The sequence below is a fragment of the Lonchura striata genome, chromosome 13 (genome assembly GCF_050655825.1).
Source record: "Lonchura striata isolate lonStrDom1 chromosome 13, ASM5065582v1, whole genome shotgun sequence".
Lineage (NCBI taxonomy): Eukaryota > Metazoa > Chordata > Aves > Passeriformes > Estrildidae > Lonchura > Lonchura striata.
In genome coordinates this window covers 15,781,979-15,807,278 of record NC_140715.1, presented here as the reverse complement: position 1 = coordinate 15,807,278, position 25,300 = coordinate 15,781,979, and the positions used below count along the sequence as shown (strand labels likewise).

Below are 25,300 nucleotides of genomic sequence, written 5' to 3'. Positions count from 1 at the left end.
TTTCATATTAAAAGCAGAGACATCACCTCAGTCTTAATACTCTGCACGATAAAATGGCTCTTACTCAAGAAATTCAAAGCTTTGGAGCTCACAGCAGATGGGAAGTCGTGACTGCCAGCCCAACACGCTGCAGTTCCCAAAGTTCTGCCTCCAACGCAATTGTCAGAGACTAGGAAATGTCCTGGGGTTTTCTGGGTGCAGGGGGCTCAGCATCACCACATTTTCTAGCCCGCTGCCACTGCTAGAGATGCTCAGAGTTTCCAGGAGGTCAGACCCTGGCACTGAGCAGGGATGTGGGGCCTCGCTGCAGACACCAGGTGAGAGACAGCGATGGAGGCGCCCACCAGCAGAAACCTCACAGCAGCACTGGGAAGTGCAAATGCTCATCCCCAAGCCCTGGCAGATGGGAAACACTCAAAGGATCATCCTGTCCCCATCCACATAATACAGCCTGTGAAGGAAAATAGGCACAGCAGCACAAAACAGGTGAGGACTGAGGAGAGAGTAGGATCTGAGCTCCCTATGTCAGATATATCCATCCTTAAACCACACCCAGAGATGCTCTTCTAAGATTAACTCCGAAGCCATGAAGATACTCTGACTTTGCCTAGGAATTTTATAAAAAGCAAAGGGAAAAAACACCAGATATACAACAGGTTTCCCTCAAAGGAGAAAGCCCGTAGCAGTTCAAAGTACCACAAAATCCCATTAGACCTTCATAAGAAACCCTGAACCCACAAACAGGTTACACCTATCTGGAAAACACATTTTGGGCTTGCAAGAAGGAAGATTTCAGCAACCAGCACATGAAACTGTACATATTGGAAGTTAGCATCACAGTGCCTTTTATACAGATATATATATACACACACACAAATGTACATAATGGGTTTTTTTCCTGTTTTGTTAAGTCCACACGGCATGCATAGACACACAGATCAGAACAATCAAATAAATTTGCTTTGTTTAGCACTAATTACTTTACTGGACCTCTTATGTTCCACACACCCCTGAAGGCTCCACAACACCTTGGGGGACACCCACAACAGGAGCCAGGGTGGCAGAGCTCAGCCCTGTGATTGTTGTACACGCTTGCAGACTTCCTGCCTCTCTTGAACTCCGACAAGAAGGACAAAAGTGGACCTGCAGTTCCTGTCCTCTTCCAGGCCAACCATGAAAAATCAGACTGCCAACTGAAATGGCTGCTGAGTGCCCACAGGAATGGCTGATGCAGCAGTAAGACCTAATTCTACTGCTTTTAAGGGATTTTATCTCTGGAGACCACAGCTACAATTACTTTTTCATTTCTACTTGTAAATTGTAACATAGAATAGTCACTAAAGAATATCAGTGCTACATTTTTGTGCATTAACCAGAGCATCAGCTGGGTAGAGGAAGTAACAGCAATAGGACCAGATCATCACAGCAACCTGAGCACAGGGTCTGGGCTCAGGCTGGGGAAGGGGGGGTGTGAATGTTCCTGTTCAGTACAGTTTGCCAGAGAGTAAGTAGCATTGTGAAGAAGAAGTAATGGGAGGTGTGGATGTGGAGGTGAAAACAACTTTATTCATGACAAAATGCAGTGAGTGTGCACAATTCCCATCTCTCATGATATAACTGAGATGGGGCAACTTAATGAAATTAAATCAATGGCCAGGTTTCCAGGGAGCAGCAAAGTGTAGATGCTCCAGTGTGAAGGCAGTGTGCTTCCTCCATGCTCTGCTGATGTGTACCACACAATAATGCAGGGAGCCAGGCCAGGGACCATCCTAGTCAGCAATAAAGTAAAAGATAAATGCATGGAAACCCTCATGAGCTATAATTTGTGTTGGCTCAGAACCACGCAAGGAAAAAAAAAAAAAAAGAAAAATAAAATTTTTTAAAAAATGCCATTTGTGTTGCCCAAAGCTTTGCAGAAAAACCCCTTCACATTCAGGAGGTCACTCCTGACCTGATGGTCAGTGTCCACCTGGTTTCCCTCTCACAGCAGAGCCCATCACAGAGCTGCCAAGATGTTTCTTGCACCTCCTTGGCTTTGGGCAGCTCTTGCCAAGCCCAGAGCCTCGGGAGCACCCCACAGCTGCAGAGTGAGATCAGGCTGCCCAAAAAAAGCTGTGGATTACCATCCCTGGAAGTGTCCAAAGCCAGGCTGGACAGGGCTTGGAGCAGCCTGGGATAGTGGAAAGTGTCCCTGCCCATAGCAGGAGGTGGGACTGGATGGTCTTTAAGGTTCTTTCCAACCCAAATCCATATGATCCCTGACACAGAAATCATCCATTTAAGCCTGTACCTGCTGTAGGAGCTGGCACTGTTCCTACCTGAAACAAAACCAAGTCTGAACTTGCAAAAAATGCCCCACGTCCTAGGAATGCCACAGTCTGGTTGTGTTGTTTCCAAGTTGCTGTGCTCCCCCACTCTCTTTGATCAGAGGGAACACGTCGACAAACTGCAAATTACTTTCATTATCCCACCACTTCAGATTTTTACATTCAGTTAACATAGTTAAGTAGTATCAGATCCATCTTCCACTCACAAAAGCCAGCATATGGATGTTCTCATTAATCAGAAAGGGCAGACAAGACATTTTTCCAGTAAAAAGAGACTATTTCCCTTGGAGGAATCTCAGTCCTTTGCTGATGGAAAGCATGAATTATGCAAAATAACTGTATACTTTAGACGTAACAAATAAGCTTAAATATTAAATCTGAGGACACCATTTCTATCTTGGGATGTTTCCAGGCCACAAATCAATGAAGTCTGGGAGACTTTCTGTCTCTCAGGAAGCCTTGCAGTACCTTTGCCCTCTTCTTAATTCTTGTCTTTAGGCATCAACTGTTGATCCCTGCTGGGGTGAGGACAGGAGCTGGCTGGACCCTCCTCTGACCCAGCACACTCACCCTTATATTTGTATGTCAAACAGCTTAAGGTGCAGCCTGGGCCTTGTGGCAACATTGATGAGCATTTGCAAATTCACCAAGGGCAAAAAAGAGGTATCGAGAAGCTAAACAACACATCTGCGAGCAAATATTACAGTGTAGTAGATATTCTAATTAGTGTTAGTTTGTCTTATCAAATATTAATTACAATCTACCTAACTGCAATTAAATAAATTAGTTGGGCGGTGAAAATATTAAATATTTTAAGTGGCTGGTGACGAATAAAAATAATTGAAAAATAATTGAAAATATAACTCCTTGCTTAAATATTAAATTTCTTTTGCTTTTATTGCTAGTGTGGTCATTAAGAAATCAGAATTTCATAGGTGTGTGCATTCATGTAGATGTATATGACAAATATGGAACATGTTCATGTGTATTCTTCTAACTTCCCTCCTTCCCTGAAACTAAAATTGAGTAAGTATTTTCAATTAATAAAGAAGAGCTCCATTGGCAGAACCAGAAGAAAGGCTGTGAAACAAGCAAGGGAAAACACATTTTTACTGCTAAGTATTTAGCAAGGTCACCTGCCTCTGCAAAAGGCAGGAAAAGAGATCCCCCAGCAGACTCTGAGCATAGCAGGGGATTACACCAATTCATTAGCAGGTCTATCTCCTAATTACAGCCTGGACACCAGTCCCCACACAGCTGAGCAGGGAACAACTGCTGCTTTCTGCTTTTTCCTTGGGATCAAACTCGGAGTTTGCTGCTGAGCCCCAGCACAGCCAGCACAGGCTCCAGCCAAGCCGAGCTCTGTTATCCCAAAGGATGCTCCTGACTCCTCCCAGCCCCAGTCCCAGGGGAAGCTGTGGGAGCAGCAGCTCTCCACGTCAGCTCCACCTCTGCTAAAGACTTCACATTAATTTACTGCAAAGGTGACACGGGTGAAGAAGGGGATAAAATGAAACTGAATCCTTCCTTCCAGAAGGCTAATGGTAAAAAATTGGGAGCAATGTAACTCTGGCAGATTTCCAACTATAACACTCAGAGTGTTGCCCACAGCAGTGTCCCAGCCACACTTTATCATTCACCATGGCTCAGTGCAAAACATAAATAAAACAGAAGTCATCAGCACTACTGGCACTCAGCTGTTTGGAGGCCTTATTTTTTTTTTTTCTCCCTTCTCTGCCAACACAAAAAACAGTGAAATAGGAGAGCTGCAATTCAAGTGATAACACCCACCATTAGAAATTTGGTGGGGGCTGGTGGTGTGATAGGATATGAATTCAATTAAAGAATGCAGGCAATAATAAAATGAAGAATATGTTGTCTGAGATTAATACAACAGAATACTGTGATGCTGCTGAACATCAGCATTGATTTTTGTTATCCAAGTACAAACTAATGGTATCCAGGTAAAAGGAAATAAGTGGTTAATCACCCTTGTTGAAGGAACTATCCCATTACAATGTAGCATCAATGTTACATTACCAGGTTCAAGAGTGTAATTAATACCTTGCTGTGTTAGGAAATGCTATGACACTGAACAGGTTTTGCTGCTGTTGCACATAAGTAAATATTTTCTGAAAATGAACCAAGAAATGCCATGGAAATACTTTCAGTTTGAAATATAAACTCCTTTCTTCAGCAGGCATTTGGTTTTCACCAAAGCTGCTCCCCAAGTTCAAAAGCATTAAGTTGCAGGTTACTGTCTAACTCTCCAGCTGCCAACGCTGCATTACACTATTAAGTGTTTTTATTATTATTACTCCTACAGTCTGCTTAGACTATAAAATAAGATCTCTTGGGCTTCTTAGATGTTTACATCTGCCCTTGTACTGAAGCTCTTTCAGCAGATTGTTTCTTCTGCCAGTTCAATTGAAAGCAATGATGAAGTTACTGAAATGCATATGTCCTTGTCAAATAATGTTTTCAAAGGGTTGAAAGCACATTTGTGGGGTGGAAAAAGCAATTCTGAACTCTCTTCAGTGGTGAGTAGCAACCAGCTTCCATTTAACCAGACAGATCATCAAAATAATTGAGTAATGAAATGAAGCCAGTTCTCCCAACAAGAGCTGACAGGTTTGTACCAGAAGCAGCTGTGTGATACAGCCTTCTCTGATGGAACAAGATCTAAGTGGATTTCCTCTTACTCGAACCTCAAATGGGAATCTGACAAGGAAACAACCCCGTCACTCATCTCAATGTCAAGTTAAGCTACAGGTCTCGCTTTCACAGCTACTGGTTCATGCAGGTCCCTTCATCACAAACTTGAAACAAGCTTCTCCAGCCCCAAGTGCACGGCATCGACATCACCTTGTTTTGCAGCTCGCTAAGAAGCTTCATTTCCAAATTCAGGATGGCAGAGTCTTTAACTCATTGGTAAAGCAAAGTCAGTGCATTTCTTATCCTTTACCCTCTTTGTTCCATTCACACTGAGCCAGGGACCGATTATTTCCAACAGGTGGGACACATTATCACTTTTCCAGCTTTCCCCTCTCCTCCTGTGGCTCATGTACCCACACACCTCTGCCAGGGTGTTCCCAGGGCAAGGGCTCCACTCTGCAACCACAGCACTGCAGAGCTGGGATCTGCTGTGAGAACCTCAGCTGACCCAAGGGAAACTAAATTTATCATCTTGTGCAACCACACAGGATTACATTAACCAGAGAAAAAAACATTTTTTGATCCATCCCAACAGGAACTTCTGCCCAAGCAGGATCAGGACATTAGAGCATAAGCTTTTCATACATATGCTATACTTCTCTATCTAAGGTATTAACTTGACCATTATTGACTTTAATCTCATTTGAACTCAGTGCATTTCTATTATGCAACCCAAAACTGATTTATCTACATCTTCTTCAGATGTGCTTTTGCTTTTTTCTTGTTTTTCTCTCTTTTCTTTTTTTAAAAAAATTAATTTGATTTTTCTTTTTTTTTTTAATTTAAACAACTCTCTTCAGATAAAACTTCCCAACCTTTTTTGGCACTGGCTGCAGTCTACTCTCACTAGAACCAGTCAACTTTATGATGGGCCTGCATTAACAATGGTCAGAAGTAACAACTGACTTTGCTGTACTGATCTGTCACTGCTCTGAGATTTTTGTTTTATCTTACTGCCACTTCTAACACATATTCTGTTGGAAAATTAATAAGGAAATGCATATACCTCCATCTACTATTCAATGACACTGCTAAGAAAACCTTTTGTCCTTTGCTTACGATACTTAGCTTCAAAGTCACTTAACCCTGGAATGTTATTATCTCTGTGGAACATAGTGGGATAAGCTGGTACCCCAAATGTTTGAGAAAATACAAGTATATTGGATTCTGTGCAACCTGGAAGACACACAGTTGTCAGCCAAGTGTCAAGCCAGAATCTGAACAGGGTTTTCCATTATAAATTCAGGCTATTATTTTCAAACTTTTGATTTTAAAAGCCACACATTTTAATAGCATCACAGTCTGTTGCATTTCCTGAGAATGTGCTTTTCCTTTGATGCTTTAAGCCAGCTTTAGTTGTATTAGGAAAAACAATTGTGTTTTGGTCATTCTGCAAACCTTGAAAAGTTTGGATAAATTTGTTATTTCCAAAGTCCCACCCACTGCTGCAGCTTTTACAACCCAGGGAAGGCAGGAGTCAACCAAGTCCACAAATGACAAGAAAGGCCCCCTCACTCAGTGCAGGTATCTGTTAGACTGGAGACTGCATCAAATTCAACAACACTTGAAAAACACCACCTGACTTCCAAAATGTCCTTTTTCCTGTGTGGGTCGTACAATTGAAGAGAAAGAAAGTAAATTTGAACTGGTAACTAGCACAGAAGCCTGGTAAAGCCCTAAAGCCTTTAGGTGCCTTAAATTCAGCAGAAAGGACAGAGCAGGAGGACACAGGAGAGGGGGGGATGTGACCTGGCACAGCATCAGGGATGAGAAAAGGGTGAGCAGGTGACTGGGGAGCCAGAACAGGCCAGAGCACACCTGGGGCTGTGGGAGGATGCTGAAGCTTTCTACAAAAAGTGCCAGGTGTGGAAAAGGTGATACAAGTTAAAAAGGACAACAAAGAAAGGAAAGCAAGCCCCTGAAGCTGCCCTTCCACTACACAGCCACAACGCACCTGCAATTACAAACCACAACTGCCTCGATGTTCTCCCTCCTCTCCAAACACACACACACACACAGACACCCCTCTTCAGCCTCCCCATGGGAGAGATCTCCAGTTCACCCACGCAAACTCCTCCTGCTCCTGCTCTCAGAGAGAGAAGGTTCGCTGGATTTCGACAAAGTCAGCAAGTACCTGCAATACTCTAATTCATCCATAAAATAAAGCAGTGTCATAGTGCTTCCGTGGGGAAACGCTGCCTTAAAGTGCTGTAAATCCTAAAGAAAGGAGCAAAAATACAGTTCCCAGCAGCGCCAGCCTGAACAGCAGTGCCTGAAGTACCTCAGGTGCCTCAGAGCAATCTTTGATTTGTTCTGAAAACCAAAACAGCTAAAAGGGGACCATCAAACATCAGGGAGTTTAGAATACCCTTGTTACAGAATAGGCTGGATTCTTGTCAGACACAGCTCAAGGCTGCTGACTCCAGGGCCAGACCCAGCCAGAAATATGTTATTAAACCCAGGCAGAGCTTGGCTTGACATGAAAAGACTCATTTAGCCACCACTGGCCAAGAAACCATACAGGACACCTCAACCCCATCTAAATCTAGACATGGCTCAAGTACAATAATTAAATACAGATTAAAACTACTTCGAACAGGGCAGCATTTGAGATAGAAATTGGCCTTTTCACTCATAAAAATTTGTATTTCCTACAGGTTCACACTGACACACAGAGTTAGTAGTGCCTAAAAGAGAACTGCCTGTGCCATCAGGTGCAGGCATCGCTGCTCTCCCACCCACAGCTCATCACACCAGCACATAATTGTGTCCAGTTAAAATAGCACTGGAAATATGGACCCACAGATATCATGCCTGAGAGGCTAGCATGCTTTTCTGCTTTTTAAAGTGCTTCTAAAACTCCAGATAATATTGTTGTCCAAACCACACCTGCAGCTCTGCGTGTATTTAAACCAAGCAGCACAAATTCAAAGTGTTTTTTATTTTTGAGTCCACTAAACAATTGGATATTGAAAAAAAGTCTATAGCTTACCTATTGCAAAGCACTGCAAACAGTTTGAACACCACTAAAATGAAATTCATTGACTTGAATTTATCCTTGGTGTGACTTCAGTGATTTCAGTGGGCCTTTGCAGGGATAAATTTGCCCACAGGGTTCTGGGACACGAAAGGACTATGAAATCAGAGCTTGTAGAAGTGTCAATGAGCAGGTCTGGATGTGGGCAAGTCTGTGCATTGAGGAATTCTTCTAACTATAAATCTGCAAACCTTTAGCAGTTTGCAAAATGCTGCTCTTAGAAACATTTTGAGGAGCTATAAATGGACTGCGCAGCCCATGTTAAATTATAATCTGTGAAGACTCCAAGACAAGAAATGTCTTCAGCTCTGGGTTCTCAGTACAAGCTTTCAGGACTTCTCTGAGCAAATTTTCAGACTTCAAGTTTTCATCTGTGTGTGTCCTTATCTATAGATGAATGTCAGAGCTTTTCTCATTTCTATCAAAATGTTTTTAAGAGTCAAAAACTGGCACTAGTCATACAAACACAAATGCTCTTGTGACATTCCCAGTTTAAAAACAAAATGAGAAAGGCTCAAGTTCTACAGTCTGATGTCCCTGAAGCTTCTAATTTTCAGAAGCCACAGAGTTTCACTGCGTCTCACAAGAAAATTCAGAAATTTTGATGCAACCTCCTGAACCCTTGAGCCAGCTTGAAGTTACAGCCTTACACTCTCCTCCTGGGGATCAACTGCCCCAAGGGCTGAATTTCACCAGCTCTGAGCTGCATTCTGAGTAGAAATATCTGCACATTCCTACTAACTCATCTCCTCTTATCAAGAAAAGCTTTTCTGCTCTGATTGCTCACTAAGCTGGAACAGTGACACAGGAGGACAGCAAACACTCCTCAAAAATATAAAACAAAAAGTATAGGAGGAAAAGTGTATGATCAAAATTTCAGTCAGTGTAACTCAGACTGGAGTTTTTAAAGTTAGGGACTACAGAGTAATTTTTTTTTCTTTCAGATCCATACTGTGCATTGTGGTTTTCCAGTCAATCCAAAGAGATGTGACAGCCACTATGCACTGACAGCCATTGTACAGTGGCCATTACAATTATACACAGGCAATTATTGCTGGGCCAGAGACTCATGGGAAATGTGCTTTCCCCTTCCTATTTCACTGTGCAAGGACAACAAAAAGTAGTTAAAGTATATATTAATGGTTTTTCAAATAATATACTTGATTACATCTACTGCAGAATAATTTTTCTTCATGTTTCTATAATGAATCGGACCATGAAAAGCAGATTTATGCCCACAGTTTGTATCATTATAAGCTCAACTCATTTGATGTGAAAAACCTACAGTTTAATTGCTTGATTTAGATTTTGGCTGGAAAAATGCGCACCGAAACATTACTATTTTAATTATGCTAATTTATAAGTGAAAAGCTAAATTTGCAAAGGCAATAACATTAATTATTTACTTGCCCATTAAAGCTGAATATTTATGACCAGGATAATTGGCTTCGTAAGTCTGCCAAAAAAATTAAAAACAAGTTTATGTACTGACTTACAGAGGAGTGAGTGATACTGTAGCATCTCTCAGCAGGTTGTGTGTGTTTAATGGATTGCTCTGATATACAGCTACATTTCTTTCATTTATACTCTGTCACATTTAGTTTTTTCAAAATATTTTTTTCCTTTATAAAGATGCCAGCTGTGACTCGGAGCAAGCTCTTTTACTGCTCTGCAGCCAAAAGCCTTTGTGCAGTGTGAGGGACTTCCACTGGTCTTAATAATTTATTAAGATTGCATCTCACCTGGTCATCTAAATTCTCACTGAATGTAGAATTACAGTGGCTTAAATCAACAGAAAAAGGAAACAGTGACCCAAAATAATCCAGCTCGCAGCCAGAACAGGAGAGTTAAGAAAAACCAGTAGTGAGGTATCTCCACCTTTGCTGGTATTTTAGCTTCATTTACATTTGCAAGATAGCAAATATATTCAATGCTTATTTATGTATGCATCCCCAAAGTAATACAATTAACTTACTAATGCTTACAGAACAATTTGTATATTACCTTGATGGAGGATGAAAGGCTAATTTTGATTGCTGTCTCGACACAAATCCTAATTCCATTTGGCAATGTTTCACCAAGCAGACACCTTCCCTTCCTGCTTATGCTCCTTAAATATGTGACTTTCCCAGCAGGGGCAGGATCAGTAAAGAGCTGCAGCACCGTGGCCACCAGCAGGAGCCAGGATGGACTTCTGCCACTTTCATCTTCCCTGTGGGTAAAAACCCTCTTTGAGTGAGGTCTGCAGAGGGCACAGGTTAACCTGAAGAGCCAGCCCTGAGGCAGCTCTCATGGAGACAGTAACTAGGATTTCAATCAATATTTATTTATTCAGGCGCCCTCAATAGAGGATGATTACATCCAGATCACAGTCTGAACTCCCAACCATGCTGTAATTATATTGCCAAGGAAGGGCAGAAGCATCCATGAAAGAGAGGCAGTAGGTCAGTGGATTTGACATCTCTTCTTAAGTGAGAAGGAATGGGTTGAACCACAATTTAAAACTCTACTGTTCTTATTTTTTTCTTTTTCCTGCAACTCCTCTGCAGCTGCCTGCAGCCCAGAAACATGGAATGTCTGAACCTCAGTCTTGGGGGATTGAGGCTTTAAATATCTGCATCTCACATGGCTGGATTCAGGACAATTATTTTTATTAATATAGTTGTTGTTGGTATTATTATTATTATAAAACTGATACAGGGGAAAGAAAAATCAAGCCCCAAAACTTCTAATTGAAAACCTGAGGATTCTTTGTCCATGTGTCACTCTCACACTACAAGAGACTTCTGTTTTTTCTCAAATTATGCAGGACATTGATCCTCTTGGTAACAGGGCAGACATTCCAGCATCTCTCAGTACCAATTTTCCCTGCCTACAAAAGCAGCACAGCTCAGTATAACCCATCACTGCATGGCTACAAGACATGAAAGTGGAAAAGCCAGAAGAATTTGCTCACACCCACATGCAACCAGTGATGCTAAATACACGTTTTTTGACAGGATAATTCAGTGCCCCCAGAATGACATGGGGTGATATTTCAAGTGAGAATGTTAAATCAGGCTGGAGCTGGAGCTGCTCCATGCCCACATCCAGGACATCCCAGGGGCTGCAGGTGAAGGCTCCACGTGCACAATTCCCATGGCCACCAGCACAGGGTGCAAGGCTCCCCACTAATTCTGGGATTTCCATCCGAGCTGGAGCTTTCCCTGCTCTGCTCAGGGCTGCAATCAGCTCACACACACCCGACAGCCATGGAAGCAACCACAGCTCCTGTCTGTATCTGGGAGTTTGGTGCAACACTTCCTTCCCTGACAGCCTGAGCAGACTGGAAATGATCCATATGGTGACACTCACTCACACACAACGATGCTACTTTCCAGGCTTCCCCTCAGAAATATCTGACTCGCCTGAATACATCTGCAGCTTCTTCCTCTCAGCAAAGCACAGACCAGTGAGGCAAAATAGCTCAGAATAACTAAGGAAGGCAGAGTAAGAAATTTTTCTAACTTTAAAGATTTGTTAGTTAGACCAAAGGTCAAAGTTTCAGAAATACTAATTATTCAGAAAGTTATTATGAGATCAAGTCTATATAAAACTGGTTTATTTATAAAATGCTTCCTTCACAGAAATTTAAATTTTTTTAAAGAACTTTGTTAACTCTAATGTAACAAATATTTCTTAGGGAAAATACAGCATTTCAAACTAAAACCCAAGCATTTTTATTTAAAAAAGCTAACTCCAGAAGTTTTGTGCTGTTCCACTTTGGTTTCAGCCCAGTGTTTGCTGAACCTGGCCTTTCCCTTGCTATCAAGGTATTAATGGCCTGGCACCAAGCAGTGCCAACACATCAGACTGTGAATTCCAGATCAGTCCTGGCACGAAGCTGCAAACCTCACAGATAAAGACCTGGTACGAGGCAGGGGTGGTAAACAAGGATAATACTGCATGACAGACTACTAGCAGCAGAGAGGATGGCAAACAGAAGATAATTGTCAAGCATGTGGCATTTTTAGCAACAATCAACCAAAATGCCTTAGACATCAATTTCAAGTCACTTAATCCTCTTAATGACATGCTATGGCATTTGTTTGTGATTAGGGTTTCACTTTGTTTTCTGTAGAGGATTCCCCCCAGACTCCTCCATTGAATGTGCTTTGTAAATAGTTCTGCCAGTATGCTGAGTATTAGGTTAGAGTTTACTTATCACAGTGCTAAATTATTCCAGCTGGGTCATTATTAATTCTGCTAATTTTACTGTCATTTGCTATCATTACAACAACACAGCACCCTATGGATACATTTATTACAGAGCATAAATCCAGGGCTCATCTAAGCTGCTGGAATGCCTACTCTGCATCTTTATGCAAAAGCCAGAGTGTTTAAAAAGAATAATCTTTAGGAAAACTTTTTCAAGGCTTACCTCTAGCTCCCCATCCTCCACCCACTCATCACATTTCTGCAGGATGTTAGGTAAGTTTTCAGTATGTGATACTCCCCTGCAATACAGGCTATGGCCCACGGCAAAGCTCTTTCATAGTAAATGCACTGGGGAAAGGGATGCTGGAGAGAGAGCAAAGAGGATGATACTGCAGTCTATGCAATTTCCACAGAGAGAAAGCATATATAAAAATAGACATTTAAAAATATCCTAATGTATATTCCTCCCCTCTTCAGAGAACTTAAGCACTGTATATATCCTTTTCCTAACACAAGCATATGCTTGATTGGGTCTCAATTCAGCAAAGTAATTCATTCAGGGCAGAGCTTTTAGCACCTGTTAAAACCTGTCAGAAAAAAACTTAAGCAGATGCTTCAGTGTTTTTCTAAATCAGGACTGTAACTGGATTTACCAGTGCATTAATTGCTCCATGTCACACAGACTGTGAAATTTTGCTTCTGTTATGAAGGCAACTGTCTACCTGTTTGGAGTCTGGTAACAAGAGGCCATGACTCAAGTTTTAAGAAGCTGCTCTGCAATAGTCCTGAATGTGCCAGCACTTCTCCACGTAAAGTTGCAGCATTTTCTCAGTACAGTAGAACCCAGATTAATAACAGAAGTACTAGATCTGGCTTTGCTGCTTCCCTCTAAAGCTGTCACACCCGTAGGGAACACCGTGTGACAGCAGCCACCCCTCAGCTCAGGGTCCACTGTGACATCCCCTGAGCCACCTGAAGCAGTGGTCCCTATACAACAATTCCATTTGTGCAACTGGGCTTCATCTTTAATGACTGGGGCTCGCCCCCACTTGAGAATTGTACTTTTTGGTCCAGCATTCAAACACTGATCAGTATTAAGGCAGACACTGCTCACACCCCATGGCTAAAATGTCCAATAACATCTGAGTTAAACATTAATATAGTTCTTTTAAGACTTTGTTAAGCCAGTGGTAGCTGTTGCACAGTGAAATCCTTGCTACCTGGGCATATGGAGCTCTGCTAAAAGAAATTTAGTGATCCACCGATCAAGAACTTCGACAGTCACAAGTCTAAGCTTTCTCTCAGGTATGAGAATGTGATGCTGAGGTGAGCATCACAGTCCTGGCTACAAAGTGCTTTTGCTTTCCTCCTCTCTTGGGTATTAGTCACAGAATCAGAAAAAGAAATCAGATTAGTTTGGGCTTGAAGCATATCAGTTACAATGTGCTGCTCACAGGTATGTGCTCACAGGTAATTTGCTCTGTATCTTCTTTGGTATTTACAAATCTCTGTTTCCCTTGTAGTGTCCTCTGCAATGACAGGTACTATGTTTGCCTTCCTCCAGAATTCTGACAATCCCCCTATTCTCCATAAGCTTCTGAGAGTTGTAAATAATTTAGTGGGTACATTTCATAAGGCCACATTGACCCAAATATATCACAGTTACCTAAATACTCCTTATCTTGTTCTTGCCTTTGCTCGTAAGCCCTTTTACAGGAAACACTGTTACAGATCTGACACAGTTATTAACCTTTCTGTGAAGAGCAGTGCAAAATAATGGCATTTTGTATTTCTGTCTTCTCCTCTAGTCCATTTATTTGCTTCCCTTTCTTCCTGATGGACTTCTGCCTTCCTCTTACTTCCAGTATGTCTTAAGTCATTTTATTATTATTTAAATAATTTAAAGTCATTTATAGCATAACTGATTTTGCCTCTATGTCCTTCTCATTTTAGCCTATGTGGCTGGTGGTGTTCTTGGCCACACATCTTTGGTTTGTCCCATTTGTACCAGTACACAATACTGAAAAAAGCTTTCTTTGCTGTGCTACTCCCCCAAAATTATCTTTGTGCATGGAGCCCACAAAAGCCTCTATTCCACAGCACTGCTTTAGTTAACAAGTTTGCACCAAGCATTTTCAATGTGAAAACATGGGACTTCCACTCTTCCAACACCTGGCACCCCAGCTCATTATTCCAAACAAGCTCAAAAGGTGAATCTCTTTGTTAATCCATTTCTCTCTGCCCAAACCCAATCCATTCAGACTTCAAAAAGAAGTTACATGATGTGTCCTATAATTCTGGCCAAAAACATATCTGTGTTCTAAGTTGTCTGCCTACAGCCCACTGATCAGCACAAGTTAATTTTCCTCACCAAGAGCAACACCCTTGAAAAAATGTCCCACAACCAATTCCAATCAAAATGCTAGCTGCTCTCCACTTACCCCTGTCTTCACAGCTTCCCTTTTAAATATTCTGGTGGCATCATTTTTTCTTCAATACTTTTTGGATTTTGTACACCTTGGTCACGACCCCTCTTAATCTCTTCTATTCTAATGAATATAAACATAATTTTCTTAACCTTGCCTCCTGTTTTATAACCCCTGAGGCCCTTTATCATCTTTGTCAAGACTGTATCCATAATTAGGGTATGTAAAAAAGGATCAAAAGGAACGAACAAGGAAGTGCCTACTTGACAGAAATTGTTACATGAATAAGCAGACTCACCCCTGCCATCCCAACCCAGTGTCAGAGGGCAAGCTGCTGCTGATTCCTGCACATCAGGTGCTGTAGCCAGGACAGGTTTTGTCACTGCAGGGTGCTCCACTCCCCCAAGGGCATTCTGCAGCTTTCACTTTTTCTGCTGCTTGTGCTAACTCATTCCAGCTGCACTCAGGACACCTGCCTTTACATTCTGCGCAGCTAACCCGAAATGTTTGGCATCAGCCAGGCTGCCCTGCTCCCTCTGTGCACACAGCCATGGACACTCCCTGCAGCTCCTCACAGCACACAGCTCTAGGGGCATGGGCAATACTGCTGTCATGGGGGAAGAGAACACTGACCATTCTTCATGCAAGAACTGCAGATGAAGGTAATACAACAACTGGCTTTCAGTGCTCACAGTGACCAGCATTCCTCAGCTGCACAGATCCTTGAATACCCCACTGATTAGCAGAACAGAAGTTTCAAAGGGATGCACGTAAAACCATGAAAATGTCCAGGCCTGGAAGCTGAACGCCTTACAGAGAATATCACTGTTTACTTATGGATTATTCTGTATGATATTCAGAATTTGAAATTTGCCATAGCAGACCAGACAAGTGCTCTGTTTAGACCATAAAGCCGAATCAGACAGCTGCAAATGCAAATGCTTCAGGGAAGGGTTTGTGAAACCTTTGCAAACACACAACAACTAAACCACCTGGGCTGGTTTCATCCTCATCTTGATTCACCAGAGAATAGGCAGATAACCTGAAAAGGAAGAATTTCTCTACCTCTCTCAAGAATCTCCCTTTCACTCCTTACCATTGATGTTGAATGGTTTCACTGCTGTGAAATCCAGCCCAACTCTCTGCACTTCAGCTCTTGAGCTTTTGTCCTTGGTGACACCTTGCCACAGTTTTTCCCCCAGCCTTGGCAACTCATCCCAAAGCCAAAAAACATGAAATTCCAACCCCATGACCAACTGTTGTGCTCTTCTGAAAGAGGCTCCTTGCAAAATTAGCCAATCACTCCAAATCTGTTTTGCACAGGCAAATTTAAGGTGTTTTATTATGGAAATGTATACCCCACATCACCCCACAGAGTGTGGCAACTCCGTGCTGTGACACTGCAGTACATTTTACAGAACACAAGGCTGCAACCTGTTTGTAGTGGGGTAGCAACCTGCTCAAGCATAAAAAGTGAAAATTAATTTATTTGCCCTTGGCACGCTTTGCAGCTACGTATCTGCTGCTCAGCAGGTACAGGCAGTAGTAACAACCTGCAGAAGGAAATGGTACTAAAACTGCAGCCCACGCCAAACTTACGACTCTATTTTTCTTCACCATTATTAGCTATCAGATGGTTACTATGAAACATTATCTGCGTATTTCATCATGCCTACATTTATGCTCCGCGAGCAAATCAGCAGCTGAAAATAGCTTTGCACTCCTCCAAGAAACCTCGCTGCCTTTACAAGATCTAAAGTTGGTAGTTCTTTATCAGCACCTTATTTACTGAGGCAATTCCCACACTGCTGAGCTTCAACAGAGGCTGGGAGACCTGCACTGCTGTTAATGCCACTGACCTTTGAAAAGAAAATGCAGCTGCAGCTTGGAAGAGCAAGGGCACTCAGCTGCTTGACTGGGTTAGGGCTGTAGGATTCAGCAGCAAACATTTACAATGCTGCTATTTAGTGCCAAAATACCACCCATCAGCTTGGATAAGAAAGTTATTCTGTTACATTTGTTTTGTGGGTTTCTTTATTTCATTTGAGTTTCAAAAACGTTTTTCAGTCCTCTCAGATAAAGCAACAACTTGCTCCTTCCCTCCCACCAACTGCCTGCAAATTCTGACTTTAAATCAACTCTTTGTGAATGACTGAGTAGCTGCCACATTATAATACTCTGGATCAGATTTTTATATTGGTATGAGCTTAAAATAAAAATAAAGTTCATATTTCTTCACCAGATACATGTTTGTAGATAAGTTCTGCTCATAATTCTGCTGTCCTCCTGAAGGCAAGGTACAGGAGTTCATACCTATTCCACAACTACTGCCTGGGAGCAGGGACAGAGCTCAGCCTAGAGAGGACTACTATTAAACTAGAGCAGGTCCACCACTTTTTGGCCTCTAAACCAAGCAAATAATTCCATGAGCTGTTCTCTATTTCTTAAGCCACAAATAATAGGTGGGGGAAAAGCAGTTCACAGAGTTCCTGGCTGCAACACAGCAAACATGGAGCAAGATCAAGACATGCTCTAATTCCTCCCTTTAGGACATAACTGGTTTGGGAAAGTCTCCACATAGGTTTAACTGGGCAAATTAATAGCCACAAGGATCTATGAATGTTATTAAAAGTCTAGGTGATATAAGAAAATTGCTAAGTGAAAGCCTGGGAATACAAAACCACCAAAGGAAAAAAAGAGTAAGAGCTTCTTTTAGACTTGGCTGCTGGTTAAAAAATAGAAAAGGAAAAAGAAAAAAATATCTTATTGCTTCTTACTGGCAAAGGTGCTGGTTTGACAGCCCTGAAGAGAGATCTACTTATTCAAAGTAATGCTGGCAGCAATGGCACATTTCTTCCTATGTGCCCAACCCTGTATCTATTTTCAGTTCCATCAGTAAGCTAAAGGTTAAAGCTATTTATTTAAACCCACACCCACATGCCATTTAAATTGACCCAAATTATTGTCTGAGTTGTAACCTCTCTGTATTAAAGTCCCCTTAGGGCCTGCTTCTTCATTTCAGGCTCAAAAAATTCCTCCCTCGAAGGATAAAAGCAGATAAGGAGCACTTCCAAATAGAAATGGAGAAGGAAATGGGGAGGAGCTCAAAGAATGCCTATTGGTGTTGTGAGAGAGAACACATAAAACTGCAGGTTTCTGCAGAAAACTTCAGTTTCATTAGACAAATAATTAGAGATGTTAGCTCCAGTCATATTAAAAGATGTCACTGCCATTCCCATTTTAAGGATTTCTTAAATATATATATATGAGAGAAAAATAAAAAAAACCCACTACATATTCTGCTTGCCTTCATGATGCAACTGTAATGAAGCCCACCAAAATATCCCAAAATGAAAAAGAAAAGGTGGTCCCGAACTATCAGCCCACAGTGGAAATAATCCTGTGCCACAGGGCAGGGGACAAGGAGGATGGAGGAGGAACAGGAGCCTCCTGCAGTCAGGCACCGGTTAGCAGGAGCAAAGTGCCATCCCAGGAATGAGATTATTCCCTAGGCTGATAAAGGCAAAGGGAAAGCAGCATCTGGCCTACAGTATTTAGCCTTTTCTACACAGTTTAATGCTGTGTGAAGCATGGTAAAAGCAAAGCTTCCTCAGCCCCGGGAAGACAGCTGGCGAGGAAACGCAGCAGGGACGCCATATGATGGAAGGTTCCTAATTACAAAATCTCTGTCTTGCCTGTCAGAGCGACTGCACAGTGGTACAGGGGAGCTCACAGAGGAGCAGGGGAAAATCGAGCATAGACAAGACTTGAAATCCATCTCCAGATGCAAACTTTCCCTGCCTTTGAATACAGCTGGCTCTTGGATCTAGCTCCAGCCAAACAAGGTGCAGTTCGGATAGGTGAAGATATTCCCAAAGCTCAGGGCTTGTCCAACTTTGCTTCTGATGGTGAGCCAGTCTTATAAAGAGATACTCAGTGGAAAATTTCGGGGCTGACAGACCACAGACACCTGATTCCATCAGCATGAATGATAATCCCTGGAGACCAAGATTCACAAACACCAAGAAAAAGCACAAGAGTGGGGAGAAAAAACAGTCACCCAAGAGGTTTGAATTTCATTTGATGTACTCTAGACACATAAATAGAAAAGAAGGACTTTCAACATACAGAGAGTATCTCATTATGTACTGATCCTGTTAATTGCTATTCAAGAGCCTGGAGGCAAAGACACAGTACAGTTCTAACGAGCTGAAAAGTATTGTTAAATACATCAGCATCACAGAATCAGAACTCCAGAATGGTTTGGGGTGGAAAGGATCTTAAGATCATCTTCCAACCATGATTCCAACCTTCCTGCCCCAGCAGGGACACCTTCACCTATCCCAGGGTGCTCCAAGCTCTGTCCAGCCTGGCCTTGAACACTTCCAGGCATGGGGCAGCCACAGCTTCTGTGGCAACCTGTGCCAGGGCCTCCCCACCCTCACAGCAAAGACCAAAATGAGTAAAATAATTAAGAACGAGGTAAATGCCACCAATTCCATGGAAGCAAACCCACAGACAGCCAAGGGAGGTAACTCCACACCGATGGACGGATTGGGACTGGCATCCACTAAAGCTGATTTAACATCCTACACTTCAGCCCCCACTGTGACCACAGAAACCCTGCAAGCCCCCAGACAGCAGCACCTCACTGCAGTGACAAGAAGGGCCACATGGCAAGGAACTTCTAATCCTGGCCTTTCCCTTCTCCCTCTTCTTTTGGTGGCTGAAGCTCTCCTCCTATTTTAGTGCATCAGAAATACAAAGGCACCGCTGTCTGCTGGGAAGGAACTGAGCAGGGATATTTTCAGCTGCACTGCCAGCATGTTTCTGCAGTGCCATCAGGGGAAAAAACCCACTGGAAGAGCTGGCTGAACTCATCAGTAAATATAATTAAGCTCCTGCTAAACCATATGACTTCTGCTAAATTTGAAGCACAAACAACAAAACTGTTTTATCAGCCTTATGCTTAGTAAGAAAGGGACAAAGAATTAGATTTTTACAATTCAATGTGAGCAAACTGCAGCCCTGCAGAATCTGCATCATCTGGACTGTACACGGCTGGCAGAGCTGGGTGCTTAATTTTTGAGACAACAGCAGACAGATCTTTAAAGCTATTGCTCAAAGGGTTTAAATAATGACTTGTAAATTAATTCATTACCATTTGTTGTATTGCTGATGGAAAAGAAGTCAGATCTCATCTGCTGTACAAGCCTTCCTGAAAACTGACAGGTGAAGCTTTTGGCCGAGAAACTGAAGCTCCCAATGCTTGAGGCTTAGTTTGCTTCAAGTCTAATCATTTGTTTCCCACCAGAGTCAAGTTTTCATGAACTGTGGGTAAATTTGACTAATCTTGGTTGAAGTTTCAAAGTTGACAAGTTATGTGTGTGGAAGAGAGACTGACAAAACCTTTCAGTCAGCAGCTTTGATATACATTTCTTAATTATGCTAAAGCATTATGAGATCCAAACAGCTCAAACTAAAACCAAGATAAAAATTAGTGCTGCTGTTTCAAAAAGAACAAACAGTAACAAGAAAAATCTGTTAAAAAATAGTAACACGGATTAGTAAACACAAAAGTCAGGCAGAACAGTACACAGACTTTCATTTCAAAGAAGAAAAATGGTCCCAGAAATTGTCAACTAGTAAAACAAGACTGATAAGCATTAACTCTCCACAAAATTAAATTACAGTTTAAAAAAGAAGAAAAAAAGCAGAAGCAATGAGCCCTGATAGAAAAAAAATGACTGAATTAACATATCAAAGGAAGAAGATAGGAGAGTAATCCAGAGGGTAATACAAAAGAAAAGTTTAAGGGACACCTTGGGATAAGTTTTCTTTGAAGTACTGCACTTCCTAAAATAATAGGAGGGTTATCTAAACACGCCCATCATGCATCACAATTATTGTACTACACTTTTATTTACAGAAAATTCATTGCATAAGTGGAGAGTAAGTGCTCCTGTGGAACAAGCCTAATTAAGAAGTTCTCATTATGTGTGGAATTAGTAGGAGCCAAGTCTGTATTTCAGACCCCGGGCATGCACCCTGGGCAGACAGAATCTCCAGGGCAGAGCAGCCTTAGGTGCAATCTTTACAGCCAGTGAGTTTTATTAAGCTAAAAATGATGTCACTGTCCTGTATCTCACCTATTCCCTCCCCATTTCCCATCTCCACAGACTCTGCTGGCCTCTGACATCAGATGCAGATCAACAACAACCGTGACATCCCATGCAACTGGCAATGCTCCACTTTCCATCTATGCTGGGGCAAAAAGCCTTGCAGGACATTGACACAGCATAAACCAACTGGAAATATGAAGAGAATTAATCGACCATCACTTTGCAATCGCTGCAGCAGATGCTGCAGGAGCATCTCCTTTGTGGGGACATCCCATTTGTCTGCCACAGAGAAGAAACAGACTTCTCTGGAGATTCACATCACACTTAGTATTCAAGCAATAATTTGATTTTGGGGAAGACTAGATAGAAGATGTGGCACCAGCTGGAGAAATGTCCAGTTTCTACGCAGCAAGAGGTTACTCGTGACTGCACAAACCCAAAGGGATCACAGCAAAACCCTACTAAAGAGTTCATATTTTGCTTTTTTGAATGATTGAAAATGAAGGGATTGAAGAGTTTACAAGGAAATATGTACAGTGTATTTCCTGAGGGACTCCATGGATCTTTGAATAGGATAATCCTGCTTCCTTTCCTAAGATCATCCATGTCTCATCACAATGAAGTATGACTTTGGAATATGCTTTTATTTCTGGAGAGTTAAGATATAAAAATACTTTCTCCTATGTAACTGTTTTTAAATTTAATGGAGCTAATTCTGCCTCACTTTGCTCTCCTTTTCCAGCCCAGTTCCACAGAGCAGTGGTGCATCCAGAGTGGATTTACTTTCCTGAGTTATCCAAATGGGATAACTCCAAATGAGCAGTCGACTCTGATTTCTGAATGTCATTTACCAGCGTATGTGACAGATGATACAAATATCTCCATGTGATTGATTTACATCCAATAATCAAATACAGAGAAGATAAGATCTTTAGATGAAAATCATTCTGGAAGTTTAAATGGAAAAGCAAATCAGATAATTAAACCCCTGCCCTTAGTGGTACATTTTTTAAAGTGACAAAATCTATACAAACCTAAGGCAGAAACATAAAGTGCAGCTGAAAGAGAATCATTGAAAACCAAATTAATATTTTAATTCTGTCACCATGGAAAAAAGTCTCTAAATGAGATGAAGTTTGGAATGAGTACCAAGCACAGTGATTTATTACCTTTGCCCTGTAATTTAAATTACTGTTTCTTTAATATTCACTGAATTCTTCCCAGAGAGTTTCAGCCTCAGTTCATCAGGAAAAAAAAAAAAAATGGAAAGAAAAAGAAAAAAGAAGAAGCTGAAGGAACAGTGAATTAAGAAAAACCCAGTGGTTTTCCAGTAGCCATGTCAAAAATCAATGAGACTGAAGGACCAGAGGTTGGATTAATAAAGCTTTCTTCAACTCTGTAGCTCTGCACTTACTCCCTAAGCAGTAGGAATGGGCTTGTTTGCCAGCCAGTCTCTGTGAACAACAAGTTTCAAAGAAAAATCGAAAGATTCTTGTGTACTTGCAATGCAGCACGATGCTTTCAAAGCCAGCCCAGCTGATCAGGGCAGTATTTTAGCTACACACACAGTTCAAATTATATATCCAGCATTTACCTTATAAGCTCCTTCCCTGAAACATGTCCTCTCAAAAAGCAGTGAAAATAAATGAATAAATATATACAGATAAATAAATTTGGTTTGACTGCTTAAAAGAGTCTACAACTATCACTAAATGATAGGCTGTCAAAATTGCAGTGTTAATTACATGAAGATTAATTGTTAAATTTACTTAAATGTAATACAATTAAGGGATGCATCATGTTTATATGAACTGATCAAAAGCAGTTAGCAGCTTGCACAGATCCATATTTAATAATATGATTTTAATGTTCCGATGACACTTATCACATAGCCACTATGTACAAAACAAATCTGAAAGCAGTTCTCGCCTCTGATCTAAAGAAAAATTCCCTTTTCACCTTAAGCCTTGCAAGGAAATGAATTCTGGTTAATCTCTGGCTGTTGTGACAGCAGCACCTCTGCCAGGCAGCCAAGGAGGATCCCAGGAGAACCAGCAGCAGCTCCAAACACCCTGTTGCTTTGATTTTTACAAGTGTTAAGTTTTCTTTTACAGTTCTTTTGAAAGTTTTAAAGTTCTCATAAAACTTCTTCAGTATTCTCATTTGTTTATATATTTTTACTGATGTTGTTATTGGACACGAAATGAGTACACAGATGCTTGGTAAGTTCCAAGTGAAAAATGAGTAAGTTTTATTCGAGCATCTGGTATTTATAGAATTCCACAGGTGACTGTGGATTGGAGGATGGAATGACCATCTCTCCAACCACACTGGTCAAACCAACAGTTCATCAATTCTCTCCTCCCACAAAGAAGAATGCAAAACAATCATTATTTACATGAACAGTGTGTGAGAAATCCAGTAATATGTAAAACAGATCAGAAGGCTGAAGAAGTTTTATGAGAACTTTAAAACTTTCAAAAGGACCATAAAAGAAAACTTAACACTTTTAAAAATCAGGGCAACACAGCCCCTTGCTAGGCAACCTCGTTAACAACTGGATGTAAGGTTAAAGGACAGGAACACTGGAAACTGGGCACTAATGGGAGCAAATGAACAATGGTCCCAAGGCACCACAGAATATCTGGCCAACAAAATGGCAATTCCAGGAGGCACTGAAAGGCATCCAGAGTTTAATGGCCACTGATGAGTTTGATTTTGCTATTTAGAGGCAGGTATCTAATGACATAAGCCTCCAATCCCAGTATCCTCTGTGGCCTCTAACTTGCCTTTCATAGATTATTTTTGTATATTATTTTAAAGATGGGACTATTTTAAAGATGAGGATAAATAGAAGTATTTCATGCCTTTACAAATAAGAAAGCTTGAGACAAAATTTAGGTTCTTTCTGGTGAAAAATCTCAGTGCAAGATAACAAACCATTTCCCTACAAATGAACACCAAATCTGGTGACTTCAGCAAGGGTTTTACTGATCAAAAGCATTTCATACACTCTTTCTGTTGTTCTACATAAAAATAATTCCCATTCTATCCACAGACCTCAGGTCTTAGCCTCAGTGTAATAATTGTATCTACCTTCCCATTAATTTTATTCTGACAGGCAACATATTTAGAAAACTACTTAATAATTCAGTATTTTCTTAGTCAACATAGAGCATCCCTTTCCAGAAACAATCAACATTGTAGGATTTATTCTGCTGTGCTTACTCATATCCAAGTGGATTACAAGAAAATGGGAATAGCATTAATAAAAATAACCACTCCTAAAGAAGTTGTTTAAATTTTATCTACAACTGCCTTTCAAGTTGTACTCAAATTAGCTTAAAATGTTGAGAATTTCCCTAAGGGCCAGATCTCAGCTCATGTTAATTACATCACCTCACTGAAGGTAACAAATCTAGGTGGATTTCTACCACCTGGGGTGTGTAGAAGCAGGAACTTCAGCAGGAGCCACCAGTGTGTGTCTGAAGGCAGCACATAAATCTTGTAAGGAAAAGAAGCAACTTTCACACCAAAGCCCAGAAGAGCAGCACTGGAGCTGTTTGCTTCCTTCAAGCTGCGTGAGGAGAATCAGCCAAGCACAAGCTCCTGCCCCTCAGAGACAGAGATCACAGAGTGTGGGCTCCAAATAACTACATTGAGCCAAAAAAATGAGGTCTTTGAATATTACTGAAATATTTGGGAGTCATGTCTTAGCTCCTCACCCATCTTTGGTCCCTTCCTTTGGAATTTTGAGTGATGTTCCACTTGAGGCTCTTTATTTTGCTCATTTTAGTGCTCTCCAAAACGTTGCTTTCTTTGGATATTCACGTAAACTCTTTCCATACATCAAGCAGATATGTTGTTATGCTGGGCACCAGGATTTGAGAAGAAACAGCACAGGCAGTGCCCTGGGTGTTTCTAACTGAACAGTAATTCACCTAATCTAACTGAACAATAATTCACCTCATTTAAAGCTGCTGGAGCTGTGTCCCTGTGTGTGTCCTGCCAGCTCTGTCCCTCACCAGCACACTGCTGGGCTTTGATCTATCAGCTCCAGCTCACACTTCATTTCCAGGATGTGGATTGTTTCAAAGCTCATGTTACAGACCTGATTTTCAGTGCTAATAATTATTCTTTAATACAAGTAAAAATAAATGAACAGATTTAAGGAATCATCTTGGTTTGGAAGAGGAGAAGCATCCCAGCAAGTGGATTTTGCCTTTGGGGTATGCCCCACTGTGTCTCCCTCCAATCATCCCAACACCTCTATGCCACAGCAGCAGCTAAAGCTGCTGATATTCAAGGCACACCCGAGTTCAAACTCCCACCATATGCTGAGAAAATATCTCATATTAGATCCTAGGACAGCTGCTTCACTACCCCCTCAAATGGCATAAGGTGAGAGCAAGAGGAAATTATAGGGAGGAGAAGAATTAAAAAAACCCCAAACAACTCAGACATCAATCACTTCTA

The 25,300-nt window shown here is 41.4% G+C and overlaps 1 protein-coding gene across 8 annotated transcripts in view; it reads right to left on the bottom strand.

Annotated features, from left to right (window-relative positions):
- SGCD (sarcoglycan delta) overlaps positions 1 to 25,300 on the bottom strand; it is a 316,371-nt gene that overhangs the window by 198,866 nt on the left and 92,205 nt on the right. The window contains exon 1 of one of the 8 annotated variants that reach the window (XM_085591444.1): positions 10,084 to 10,363. The exons of the other annotated variants lie outside the window; for them this stretch is intronic. The gene's annotated coding sequence lies outside the window, so the exon portion shown is untranslated. Of the gene's footprint in view, positions 1 to 10,083; positions 10,364 to 25,300 lie in introns of those variants that run through there. 8 annotated transcript variants of the gene reach the window in all.